Raw genomic sequence first — 14,733 nt, 5'->3', positions numbered from 1 at the left:
GAGTGAAACTCCATCTCAAAAAAAAAAAAAAGGTATTAACTTCCACAGAGGACCAGCATAATGAGGGACACACTAGCATAAAATAAAGACAACTTTAGAGAATACAGAACTAGTAGAGGTTGGGCATGGTGGATCACGCCTGTAATCCCAGCAATTTGGGAAGCCTAGGCAGGAGGATCGCTGGAGGCCAGGAGTTGGAGACCAGTCAGCGCAACATAGTGAGACACTGTGTCTACTGAAAAAAGAAAAATATTAGCCAGGTGTGGTGGTGGTGCATACCTGTAGTTCTAGCTACTTGGGAGTCTGGGGTGGGAGGATCCCTTGAGCCTGGGAAGTCTACACTACAGTGAGCCAAGATCATGCCACTGCACTCCAGCCTGGGTGGACAGAGTGAGACCCTGTCTCAGAAAAAGAAAAGAAAGTGTTAATTCCCCTGTGGGAATCTCCTCTTCTCCTGCCCTCTCAAGAACCTCACTTGTCAGTTCTTCCTCCCACTTTCCTGTATCTTTAACCTATCCCCCCATCATTTAAATTTCTCAAACTTCTTCTATTTTAAAAACCTCTCCCTAAACTCAGTGAGAGGTCTCCTGCACACCCACTGAGCCATCTGTTCCCCCTGGTGCCTTCTCTACAGCAGCCTGAGCCATGTCTCTAATCCATGAATCTCATCACGTTACTCCCCCATTTACATCACTTGTCCTTGCCTTGGAGATTCCTCTTAGAAACCTGAAATATTGGTGTTATTCTCCTACTCACAACCATAGCAACAGCCTTCATAGGCTACGTACTACCACGAGGCCAAATATCATTCTGAGGTGCCACAGTAATCAAAAACCTACTATCTGCCATCCTGTACATTGGAACCGACCTTGTCCAATGGGTCTGAAGCAGCTACTCAGTTGATAAACCTACCCTAAGTCCAAACTCCTTAACAGCCCCTGCTCTGCCCTGCCTTGCAAGGCAGCCTTACTCCATTTCACCTGCTATGGAGTCCAACTGAGCCTCATCTGTCCCCTGAATGCACTCTTTCTCCTCTGGGAGTCTCTGAAGTGGGTGATACCCTCTGCTTATAATACACTTCCCCTTAAACCTCTACTCTCTTCCTGGCTAGCTTCGGCTCCTCTGTCACTTGTCTGCTTTGGCATCACCTCCTCACAGAAGACTTCCTTGACTCCCAAGATTCTCAGGAGCATGGCAGGTGAGGTGCTCCTCCCATGAATGGATGGAGATTAGGTTGAGTGTGTTATTCATGCTTAATTCACCAGTGCTTAGCTCAGTACCTGGCACAAAACAGTTACCGTGGTGGCCAAAGTAATAACCCCCACCCCCACCAATTGCTCATGTCCTATGTTACACAGCACAATTACATAGGAAGGGGGAATTAAGAGTGCAGATAAAATTAATGTTGCTAATCAGCTGACCTTAAAACAAGATTATCCTGGAGTATCTAGGAGAGCCCATGTAATTACAAGCATTCTTTAAAAGTGGAAGAGGGAGGCAGAAGGTTAAGAACCAGAGACAGTGGGCACAATGGCTCATGCCTGTAATACCAATACTTTGGGAGGCCAAGGCAGGAAAATCCCTTGAGTGCAGGAGTTCAAGGTCAGCTCTGGCAACATAGTGAGGCCCCATCTCTACAAAAAAATCAAAACAAAATTCACTGAGTGTCATGGTGCTCACCTGTGGTCCCAGCTACTGGGAAGGCTGATGTGGTAGGACTGCTTGAGCCTCGGAGTTTGAGGCTACAGTGAGCCGTGATTGGACCACTGAACTCCATCCTGAATGACAGGGCAAGGTCCTGTTTCTAAAGAAAAAAACAACATTGGGATCAGGGTCCCCTCCATCCCAAGGTGCCTACAAGGCATCTCTCTCTGCAAACGAGTCAACATCATCCTCCAACTCCTCACAGAGTGGAGCAGCAGGAAAACTCCCTCACCTCATTTCTGAGTCACTTGGGAGGCCTGGACAGCCCAATAACCAGCTCCTTGCTGATGAAGCAATCAGGAAATGGCTAGAGTTGAGCTAGGGAGAATTTGGATCCTTCTTTTGGTTCTCAATAGGCAGGGTAGGGGCCTAATTTTTAAATATTCTGTGGAGATGAGGTCTTGCTAGGTTGCCCAGGCTGGTCTAAAACTCCTGGCATCAGGCTGGGCATGATGGCTCATGCTTGTAATTCCAGCACTTTGGGAGGCTAAGGCAGGCAGATCACCTAAAGTCAGGCGTTCGAGACCAGCCTGGCCAATATGGTGAAACTCTGACTCTACTGAAAATACAAAAATTAGCTGGGCAGCAGTGGCGTGTACCTGTAGCCTCAGCTACTTGGGAGAGTGAGGCAGGAGAATCACTTGAACCTGGGAGGCAGAGGTCGCAGTGGGCCGCACCACTGCACTCCACCCTGGGTGACAGAGCAAGCTCTGTCTAAAAAGAAAAAACAAACAAAATCCTGGCATCAACACATCTTCCTGTCTTAGCCTCCCAATGCCCTGGGATTATACTGTTTCCTATAATTGAAGACACTTGTTCTTATATTGCTTTAAGGTATTAAAAAAAAAAAAAAAAAAAAAAAACAACATAATGACAAATGTTGGTGAAGGCCAGGCATGGTGGCTCAGTCTGTAATTCTTTTTAAGAATTTTGGGAGGCTGAGGTGAGCAGCTCCCTTGAGGCCAGGAGTATGAGACCAGCCTAAGCAACAGGGTAAAATCCCATCACTACAAAAAAATATAAAAATTAGCCAGGCATGGTGGCGTACACCTGTAATTTTCAGCTACTCAGGAGCCTGAGATGAGAGAATCACGTGTGCCTGGGAGGTCAAGGCTGCAGTGAACTGTGATGGCATCATTGCACTGTAGCCTGAGAGACAGAGCAAGCCCCTATCTAGAAAAAAAAATAATAATGTCAGCGAAGATGCGGAGGAATTGGAACCCACATACATTACTGGTGGGAACATAAAATCGTGTAATCACTTTGGGTATTTCTTTTCTTGTCATTTTAATTAGATTCTTTTTTTTTTTAAATGAAGACAGGGTTTCACTATCTTGCCCAGGCTGGTCTTGAATTCATGGGCTCAAGCCATCCTCCCAGCTGAGCCTCCTGAGTAGCTAGGATTACAACAGGTGTGAGCCATCGCACCCAACTGGTGTAGCCACTTTAGAAAACAGTCTGGCAGTTTCTCAAAAGGCTAAACGTATAGTTATCATATAATGCAACAATTTCACTCCTAGGCATATATCCCAGAAAAATAAAAATATATGTCCACACAAAAACTTGTACAACAATCTTCATAGCAGCATTATTCACAGTGGCCAAAACATGGAAACAACCCAAATATCCACCAACTGATGAACAGATAAACAAAACACAGCGTGTCTCTACCACGGAATATTACTCAGCCACAGAAGGAATGAAACATTGATACACACTATGACATAAAGAAACTTTGAAAACGTTGTGCTAAGAGGGAAAAAAAAAAGCCACAAAAGATCACATATTGTACAATTCCATTTGACCAGATTAGGCAAATCCATAGTGACAAAAAATGAATCAAAGGTTGCCTAAGGCTGGAGGCCAAGGCAGGTGGGGGGAGTAGAAGGTAGTGGCCAAGGGGTATGGATTTCTCTACAGGGTAATAAAAGGTTCTAAAAGTCACTGTGGTGATCGATGCACAGCTCTCTGAATATTCTAAAACCTACTGAATTGCAGATTTCAATAAATAAAGTGAATGGCATGTGAATAATATTTTAATAAAGCTATTATTTAAAATAATAATAATAGGGGGCTGGGCACAGGTGGTCATGCCAGCCTGTAATCCCAGCACTTTGGGAGGCTGAGGCAGGAGGATCACTTGAGGTCAGGAGTTTTGAGCCCAGTCTGAGCAACCTGGCAAGATCCCATCTCTATGATAAAAAATGAAAAAATTAGCTGGGCATGGTGGCACATGTCTGTAGTCCCAGCTACTTGGGAGACTGAAGTGGGAAAACTGTTTGAGCCCAGGAGTTTGAGGCTACAGTGAACCATGACCATGTCATTGTACTGCAGCCTAACAGAGCAAGACCCTGTCTCTAAAAAGGAAAGAAAACAAATGCAAGTTTGTATCACTTTGTGAGTGTAGCCAAGTTGGAGGAGAAATAGGCAAGAACAAAAGAGCACTGAATAAGGAGGGTGAGTGGCTGGTTAGGCTCAGTTGCTAGCTAAGTGGCTTCTAAAAACTTCATTAGTAAAGTTACAGCTCTGGGGACAGTCATGTAGTCAAATAATGAATGCTAAATTCATTACAAATACCCATGGTCTTTCTTCACACGCATTCTAGTGAAAAATTTCTAAGTGCCTAAATAGCAAGTCTGCAAAGATAGCAGCTGTTTATTAAAGACTGCAAAAAAGAAATGGAGGCCGGGCGTGTTGACTCACGTCTGTAATCCCTGCACTTTGGGAGGCTGAGGCAGGCAGATCACCTGAGGTCAGGAGCTTGAGACAAGCCTGGCCAACATGGTGAAACCCTGTCTCCACTAAAAATACAAAAATTAGCAGGGTGTGGTGGCAGGCGCCTGCAATCTCAGCTACTTGGGAGGCTGAGGCAGGAGAATTGCCTGAACCCAGAAGGCAAAGGTTGCAGCCAGCCAAAATCGCACCATTGCACTCCAGCCTAGGTGACAACAGCAAGACTCTATCTTAAAAAAAAAAAAAGAAAAGAAATGGCATCTTCTTCAAGAATGACATAGTATTTCATGATAAAGCTCTAATTTTGCATTTGTTCAAGTATTGATTAGATTTACCCAACATGACACCAATCTTGGATAAAGTGCAAACAACACAATGAAAAAATTTCATTTTCTCAATAATCAAAACTGACTAGGTAGTCTAATATCAATTCTGATCTTATTCAAAACTGATCAGATTAAAAAATTACGGAATGATGGAGCAAATAAGATGTTACAACCTGTTCCAAGGGGAATTCCAAAATCCACACATATCTGAGACCATGATGAAATATATTTAATTACTGTATTGAAAAATAAACTGATTACATAGCCAACGACAATCAGGCAGGGGTCTCCTCATCCATAGCCACACAAACCCGATCATGCCACTATGTGGTTACAAGGCCTACATAGCCTAGAAGGGACTGGTCTGACCTGAGATTTCATTTGCATTTTGAGACAGCATCCCACTGTGTCACCCAGGATGGAGTGCAGTGGTATAATCATAGCTCACTGTAGTCTTGATCAACTGGGCTCAAGAGATGTTCCTGCCTCAGCCGCCCCAATACCTGGGAATACAGGCAAGTACCACCATGTCAGGCTTTTTAAAAAAATTTTTTGCAGAGAGAGAAGTCTTGCTATGTTGCCCAAGCTGGCCTCAAACTCCTAGCCTCAAGAGATCTGCCCACCTCAGCCTCTTGAGTAACTGGGGCCATGGGTACGCATCACCATGCCCGGCTATATTTATTTTATTTTATTAAATTTCTTTTATTTTTGTAGAGAGGAGGTCTTGCTATGTTGCCCAGGCTGCTCTCAAACTCATGGCCTTAAAACATACTCCCATCTCTGTCTCTCAAACTGTTGGAACTATAGGTGTGAGCCACTGACCCTGACCTGACTTGGGATTTTTTTTTATCCAGCATCCTTTACTTGGTAGGATTGGGAAAGGCAGTAGGGTTTTTAAAAATTAATAATTCAATTAGAATCAAACTCAACCTTGACCCCTGCCTTCCCTCACAGCTCACACCCAGTCTGTCAGGAAATCCTATTTACTGACTTCAACATGTATCCAGGCTCTGACCATCTCTCACCACCACCATGCACTCGGTCAGGACCACTATCATCTCCCATCGGGATGTTGCCACAGCTTGGCCCCCGTGATTCTACCCAAATCTTCCCAGAGTCTTTCTCAACTTGGCAGCCAGGGCATGCTTTTAAATCAGGAGACAGATCATGTCGCCTCTCTGTTCAGAACCCCTCGGTGGTTCCATTTTAGTCAGAGTAAAAGCCAAAGCCCCAGCAATAGCATCCCAGGGCTTACGTGATCTGTACTGATTCCAGCCCAGCAACTCCCTGGTCTCCTCGCTGACTTCACTTCCTCTATCCCTTTGCTCCACTGGCCTCCTTCCAGAGCCTCAGACACACCAGGGAGTTTCCTCCTAATGCCTTTACCCTGTTGACTCAGCCTACAATGCTCTTCCTTCAGCACCTTGGCCAGCTCCATCACCTGCTTCAAACTTTTGCTCAATTTTCACTTATGAGGCCAACCCTGATCACTCTACTTAACATTGCCATTTGTCCCCATTCCCACCATGCTCATTTCTTTCTTTCTTTTTGAAACAAGGTCTTGCTTTATTGCTCAGGCTGAAGTACAGTGGTGCAATCACAGCTTACAGCAACCTCAATCTCCCAGGTTTAAACAATCCTCCCGCCTCAGCCTCCCTAGGAACTGAGACTACAGCTGCATGCCACAACACCTGGCTTTTTTTATTTTTATTTTTTTTGAGACACAGTCTCGGTCGCCCAGGCTGAAGTGCAATGGCGCGATCTCGGCTCACTGCAATGTCTGCCTTTTGGGTTCAAGTGATTCTCTGACTCAGCTTCCCGAGTAGCTGGGATTACAGGCACCCATCACCACACCTGGCTGATTTTTGTATTTTTAGTAGAGATGGGGTTTCACCATCTTGGCCAGGCTGGTCTTGAACTTCTGACCTTGTGATTCACCCTCCTCAGCCTCCCAAACTGCAGGGATTACAAATGAGAGCCACCACGCCTAGCCTTTAAAACAAATTGTTTTAAGACATGAGGTCTCATTATGTTGCCCAGGCTAGTCTTAAGCTCCTGGGCTCAAGTGATCCTCCCACCTCAGCCTCCTAACATCCTGGGATTATAGGTGTGAGCAACTGTAACATGAAGCTCTGGCTTCATGTTCATTTTTTCTTGCTGCTACAACAAAATACCCTACATTTAGTGCCTTCAAACACCATAAATCTACCATCTTACCGTTCTGGGGGCCAGAAGCCCAACTAGGTCTATTAAGGCTAAAGTCAGGCGTCAGAGGGGCTGCATTCCTTCTGGAGGCTCTAGAGAGAATGTGCTCCCTTGCCTTTTCCAGCTTCTAGAAGCCACCCCCAATCTTTGACTCACATTGAAGATGGCCCCTGATGCCATATTCAAGGCCAGAAGTGCAGCATCTTCAAATCTCCCTCTCTGACCTCTTCTTCCATCACCACATCTCCTTCTCTAATTCTGACTCTCTTACCTCCTTCTTTCTCTTATAAAGATCCTTGTGATTGGTGGGCATGGGGGCTCCCATCTGTAATCCCAACACTTTGGGAGGCCAAAGAGGAAGGAATGTTTGAGGTCAAGAGTTTGAGATCAGCCTAGGGAACATAGGAAGACCCTGCCTTTACAAAATTAAAATTAAAATCAGCTGGACATGGTGATGCACGCCTGTAGTTCCAGCTACTGGACAGGCTAAGGTGGAGGATCGTGTTAGCCTAGGAGGTCAAGGCTGCAGTGAGCTATGATCACATCACTGCACTCCAGCCTCAGTGGCAGAGTGAGACTCTGTCTCAAATATAAGAAAAGAAATATATATTTGGTCTCTGCCCCTGGTTCCTGGCATAGAGCTTCTAAAGCTCTTATAAAGCCCTTAGTGACAAAGGTAATAGGAGCATTTTCTGTTTTGATATTTAGTCTTAGTCCCAGGTTCCTGACACAAGAGCCTCTAAGGGCTTTCAGATCTGCAGCATGGTAAGAATGCATGTGGGATGCTGTTGAGCTGACAGAGTGGCTACAAGCTCCTAGACTGCTTCAGAAGGAGGGCTGGCTGCCAGAGGAACCAGTCGCATTTTTTTTTTTTTTGAGACGGAGTCTCGCTCTGTTGCCCAGGCTGGAGTGCAATGGCACAATCTCAGCTCACTGCAACCTCCGCCTCCTGGGTTCAAGCAATTCTTCTGCCTCAGTCTCCTGAGTAGCTGGAATTATAGGGATGTGCCATAACGCCCAGCTAATTTTTGTTATTTTTAGTAGAGATGGGATTTCACCATGTTGGTCAGGCTGATCTCAAACTCCTGACCTCAAATGAATCACATGCCTCGGCCTCCCAAACTGCTACGATTACAGGCGTGAGCTGCCGCGCTCGGCCCCAACCACATTTTTTGAGGCTTGGAACTTTCAGCCTCACCTGCTGAACTCCAGGAGGCAAAAGGAACTGGAGATTGACTTAACTACCAATGGCCAATGATTTTATCAATCATGCCTCCATAAAAACCCAAACAGCAGGGTTTGGAGAGCTTCCACATTGCTGAACACAAGGAGGTCCTGGGAGGGTAGCATGCCCAACAGAGGGCATGGAAGCTCTGTGCCTCTCCCCACTTACCTTATCCTGTGCATCTCTTTCATTGGCTGTTCCTGAGATGGAGCCTTTACATTAAGCCAGTAATAGAAAATAAGCTGGCACATGCGGTGGTTCACGCTTGTAATCCCAGGACTCTGGGAGGCAGAGGTTGGCGGAATCACTTGAGCTTAGGAATTTGAGACCAGCTTGGGAAACATAAGAAGACACCATCTATACAAAAAATAAATTAGCCAGATGTGGTGGTGGGAACTCTGTAATTCCAGCTCCTTGAGAGGCTGAAGCAGGAGAATCACTTGAGCCCTGGAGGTTGAGGCTTCAATGAGCTACGACTGCACCATTGCACACCAGCCTGGACAACAGAGCGAGGCCCTGTCTCTTAAAAAAAAAAAAAAGAAAAGAAAAGAAAAAAAATCCTGCTTTTCTAAGTTCTGTGTCATGGGAAACCCTGATTTCTAACTGGTTGGTCGAAATACAGGTGACAACCTAAGACTTGCAATTGGCATCTGAAGTGAGGGTGGTCTCGTGGGACTGAGCCCCTAACCTGTGAGGTCTGCATTAACCCGAGGTAGTATCGGAATGGAATTGTGGAATACGCAGTTGGTATCCAGAGAGTTGGAGAATTGGTGTAGAAACTCCACACACACATTTGGTCAGAAGCATGTGAGTAGAGAGAAACATGAGTTCTTCTCTTACCTGTCTACCTGCTTAACTGCATAGGAGAGACAATGCACGGTGTTCATGAACAAGGCAAGCATTAAAGTCAGACCAGACCTAACATTTGACTCAGTCTTAATAACCAGGTGAGCTTGGGCAAATCGCTCATTAACCCCAAGTCTTCATCATTTTGTGCATAAAATGGGGATAACTGTGGCACCTACCTGTTTTTGTGAGAATTAATGAAATATTATGCTTGATGTTATTGTGATCATCATACTGTTTGACAAGGACAGTGATGCATGATAACATCAAAAACTTAGAAACTGTAATGAGGTCTCAGGCAAAATTCCAGACAAGCAAATGACCATTTCTCCAAAGCATTCCTGCCACACTTAATTCACCATTCTCTGAACAAAATGTGCCATCTTCATTGTTCAGGTCTGTACAGTGCTGGTTTCCCTGCCTGGGCTGCTCACTCCATCCCATCCCAGCCCATTCCCCATCCTTTCACCTCCCCCTTCCCTCCCCACTCTCATACAACTCTTCCTCATCTTTCAGGACCTGGCTTCAATGTCACCTTAACTGGAAGCTTCTCTCACCCTCCAGAAGAGCTTCTCACTGTACTTGATGCATGCACTATCATTTGATCATTTTTGAGTTACAGTGCAAGTCTTTTTGTATCTGAATAACATGTTGCCCAGTCAGTCTCTCTTCCTGGACTCTGAAGTCTTTCATGGTAGATCCAGCTGGAAGTGACAAAAAGACATTCTTTAAAAAAAAAAAAAAAAAGAGGGACGACACAGACAGACATCAGTACTTAAAAAGTTTTAAATGGTATGTGAAAAGCAAACAAAATTCAAGGGCTTCTAGGAGAAACGTAGGAGGGAACGTGTTACTGGGAAATATGATAGAAGGTTAATTTTTATTTTATTTTATTTTATTTTATTTTTAGAGAAAGGATCTTGCTCTATCACCTAGGCTGGACTGCAGTGGTGCAATCACAGTTAACTGCAGCCTCAACCTCCACGGTTTGAGCAATATTCCCATCTAATTTTTATTTTGTTTAAGAAACGCAGTCTTGCTCTTACCAAAGCTAAAGTGTAGTGGTGTGATCATAGCTTACTGCAGCCTCGACCTTCTAGGCTCAAGTGATCCTCCAGTCTTAGCCTCCCCAGTAGCTGGGACTACAGGTGTACAGTGCAATGTGTAGCTCATTTTTCTTTTTAATTTTTAGTAGAGACAAAGTGTCGCTATGTGGACCAGGCTGGTGGTGATCTCCCACACTCAGGCAGTTCTCCCATCTCAACCTTCCGAAGTGCTGGGATTACAGGTGTGAGCTGCCACACCTGGCTGAGGGGTTTAATTTTTAATTATATAAAGAGCTCAAAGCAAATATTAGAAGGAGCCTAAATGCCTACAGCAGTTGACTAGTAAATTGTGATACATCCATGTAATAAAATATCATGCAACTATGAAAAGGATTAAGATAGATCAATAGGTATTGGCACAAATGTCTATGAAATATGAAAATGTGAAGTGATGTTCAATCACCATGTATGTATCTTGAAGGATATGGCCCATTTTCTCAACAGCAATTATTTCCTGAGATAAGATTATGGGTCTAAAGAGTAAAGGAAAATTTTCACTTATTTATTTAAAAATGTTTACTATTTTTATAATTTAAGATTAAACAGATCATCAAATTAGTAAAAGACAAATTAACTCTATAAATAAATGGAAAAGAATGGACACCCCAGACATGGTGGCTCATGCTTATAATACCAGTACTTTGGGAGGGGATGGTGGGGGGGATCGCTTGAGGGCAGGAGTTTCAGACCAGTCTAAGAAACAAAGTAAGACCTCGTCTGTACTAAAAACAATAAAACAAAAATTGGCCAGGCATAGTGGCATGTGCCTACAGTCCCAACTACTGAGGTGGAAGTTATCACCTGAGCCTAGGAGGTCAAGGCTGCAGTGAGTTGAGACTGTGCCACTACACTCAAGCCTGGGAGACAGAGCAAGACTTAATCTCAAACAAAAAAAAAAAAAAAAAAGGACAATAGAGAAATAAAGCTAATAAGCTAACTTAAGAAAACATTAAAAAAAATGTGACAAATAGGCTGGGCGAGTGGCTCATGCCTGTAATCCAGCACTTTGGGAGGGTCAGGCGGGTAGATCACAAGGTCAGGAGTTCGAGACCGGCCTGATCAACATGGTGAAACCCCGTTTCTACTAACAATACAAAAATTAGCCAGACGTGGTGGTGTGTGCCTATAATCCCAGCTACTCAGGAGGCTGAGGCAGGAGAATCACTTGAACCTGGGAGGCAGAGAGGTTGCAGTGTAGTGAGCCGACATCATGCCACTGCACTCCAGCCTGGGCGACAGAGCGAGACTGCGTCTCAAAAAAAAAAAAAAAAAAGGTGACATAGTAATATGAGATCTTTTATTTATCATACAGAAAATAACTTGTTAAATACATATGCCTGTGAAGGTGCACTGAAATGGACATTTTCTTGTAGTATTAATGGTGTTTAAACTGTATATAAGCCTTCCAGGATAAGGCTTGGAAATTTTTTTAAATACACACAGTGATTCATTATACTGCCTCCTCCAACTCCTGGCCTCAAGCAATCCTGCCACCTCAGCCTCCCAAAGTGCTGGAATTATATAAGCTGACAGCCACCATGCCTGAAAGCTCGGCAATTTACATCAAGGGTAATAAGAATGCTCATATCCTGTGATTCACAGTAATCTCACTTCTGGAAATATCATCTTTGGATATAATTCAACCTAAACAAAAGGTCATATGCACAAACACAATGAAAATCTGGGAGTAATTTTTTTCTCTTTTTTTAAAAAAATATGTAATGCTTCACAAATTTGCATGTCATTCTTTCACAGAGGCCATGCCAATCTCTCTATTGTTCCAACTTAAGTACATGTGCTACTGAAGCAAGCATGAGTAATTTAAGATAGAGTGATTAAGTGAAATAAGGAAGAGTTATGGGGAATTCAAAAATCAACGGTATTTATAGGTACCTAGTAATAGCTCAGTAAATATTAGCTGCTACTATTACTATTTTTATGGTAATTTTACTCAATTAAAAATTGTCATTAAAAATTACCATTGTCATGGAACATAATGTATCCTACAGTATAATTGCAAAAACAGATACAATTTGTCCCTTGGTATGTGGGGGGATTAGTTTCAGCTCCCCCATTTCTGTGTATACCAAAATCCAAGCATACTCAAGTTTTCAAAGTGAGTCCTGTGGAATCCCACACAAAACAAATGGGAAAATGAGTGAGGGGTGGTGACAAGCACCTGGAGTCCCAGCTACTTGTGAGGCTTGAGCCCAGGAGGTTGAGGCTGCAGTGAGCCATAATTGCACCACTGCACTCCAGTATGGGCAACAGCGTGAGACAGAAGGTTGACTTATTAATAGAATTTTTCTGTTCACTTGAAGATATGGTCAGGATTGTGGCATAGGAAAATTCTTCATAAAATAACTATCTAGTGCAATTAACACTGGAATTGGGAACAGCAGAAGTGTCATCTCAGAGCTACTCACAATGAAAGGTGATGTCTGGGGCTCACGTGTGTTGAGGTCCCCATGCCTGGGCTATGGGTGCTGAGTGGGACTTACTTGTCCATCCATTTTCTATATTCCAGCACTGGGAAACTTGGGTTTATCCATCTTGATAAGTTGTCATTGAAATTCCACTTGGCAAGAACCACAAATGGAAGAAAGGCCATGAAACCACAGGACGGTACCTGTTCTCAAGGGAATCTTTAGCTTAGGCGGCTCTGTAAAAGAGAAAGTACATTGTTGAAAAATCATTGCAGGCCAGGTGAGGTGGCTCATACCGATAATCCCAGCCACTGGGAGACAAAGGCAGGAGGACCCCGTGAGGCCAGGAGTTCAAGACCAGCCTGGGCAACACAGTGAAACCTCATCTCCACAAAAAATTAGAAAATGAACTGGGTGTGGTAACACATTCCTATAGTCCCAGCTACTCTGGAGGCTGAAATAGGAGGATTGCTTGAGCCCAAGAAGTGGAAGCTTCAGTGAGCTCTGATCTCACCACAGAACTCCAGCCTAGGTGACAGAGTGAGACCCTGTCTCAACACACACACACACACACAAACACACACACACACACCCTCATCTCAGTCTGCCCAGCCTTGACTAATCAAAAGGGTCTTCTGGTTACAGAAGAGGTATACTCTTTTGTAGGACAGGGAGAGACTAGCAAACTTGTTTACAACCTTTTCCTCATCCTCTGCTTAGTTTTCCAAGAACTCTCACAGTGGAAATGGAGTCCCTGAGAAAATGACCTAAATCTTTAGGTTACCAGGGAAGAAATATGCCTCCTTTGTTAATTAATAAATGGAACGCCTGCCTTAAAATCCAGGGGGTTCTGCTAGAATGAATCTCTACCTAAGACCCTGACCTATGCAGGGAACATGAAAAACTGGAGTTTAACCGGGCGCAGTGGCTCACGCCTGTAATCCCAGCACTTTGGGAGGCCAAGGTGAGCGGATTACCTGAGGTCAAAAGTTCTAGATCAGCCTGGCCAACATGGTGAAACCCCATCTCTACCAGAAATACAAAACTTAGCTGGGCGTGGTGGTGGATGCCTGTAATCCCAACTACTCAGGAGGCTGAGGCAGGAAAATTGCTTGAACCTGGAAGGCGGAGGTTGCAGTTACTTCTACAATAATTTCCATTAGCCCTTTGAAATTCTTTAACATTCATTAAGGCCAAAGAGTTTTCACCTAATTTAATCTGATGGGTATGTGACCAGAGTCTTTCTAGGGAATAGAGACTCCCAAACTGTTCAGCTGGGAAGTGAAGAGATAATTTATTACTCAAAATCAAAGGGAAATGAAAAGAGGCCAACCTAGAATGTCATTATTCTTTTTTGGCGGGGAATGGATTCCAGAGTCATTCTGTGACCTTTACATGACCTCCTTATTAGCATCTAAAAGCTTCCAGTGTAGGATGCAGCCAGCTAGGTTCTCTTCTAATGTAATAAAATCTGCTTCAGCAAAGCTTATGCAGAGCCATCTCCAGACTCCAGAAATCACAGGCTATAAATTACTGGATCTCCCATTTGATATAATGAAGTATAAGCATGGTCCTGAATGACTCCTCTACATACTACTCTGGGTGGCTTGCAGTAAATTTGATACAAGAACCGGAGAAAATGCAAAGCAGAGCTAGATCTAGGATTAATGTGCTTGGGCCCAGCTCCTCACTACTCACCTATGAGTACAGTTCCAGAACCCAAGTAGAGGGTGGGGAAACAAGGCCCCTGGCTTTTTTCCCTAATGTCTCCATCTCTTTCACATTTCTTATCTCCTTGCAAAGAAACTAAACAGGCTCGACTAAAATAATTAAATGATTAAACCCTATGCAGAGAATCTCCAAAGATTCACAAAATATCATTCAAGACTGTCACACAGACAACCTTGAGGATGACTTGATGTACCAAGTGATCTAATATCATTCCAAATTCCCATCAAGGATCTGCCTATATCAACACAGGAGCCAAAGATCAACCATTCAAATGGGCCCTGCTGTCAAGCCTTTTTTATTTACAATGCCAACTCTTCATATTGTTCCGTTTAACAAAAATGCAGCCTGTCATCTACACTTAAGTCCATTGGCCAATGGCACAGAGCCAGAGTATGCTATTCCCTAGCAGGAAATCAACAGGATGACCTACT

General features: G+C 43.9%; 1 pseudogene; it reads right to left on the bottom strand.

The window, feature by feature from the left end:
• Nucleotides 1-11,855: 11,855 nt before the first annotated feature.
• LOC112621882 lies at nucleotides 11,856-11,955 on the bottom strand (annotated as a pseudogene).
• Nucleotides 11,956-14,733: the final 2,778 nt, after the last annotated feature.

This window comes from Theropithecus gelada, chromosome 3, assembly GCF_003255815.1.
Source record: "Theropithecus gelada isolate Dixy chromosome 3, Tgel_1.0, whole genome shotgun sequence".
NCBI lineage: Eukaryota > Metazoa > Chordata > Mammalia > Primates > Cercopithecidae > Theropithecus > Theropithecus gelada.
The sequence above is the reverse complement of the archived record's forward strand: the minus strand, read 5'-3'. Positions and strand labels throughout refer to the sequence as shown.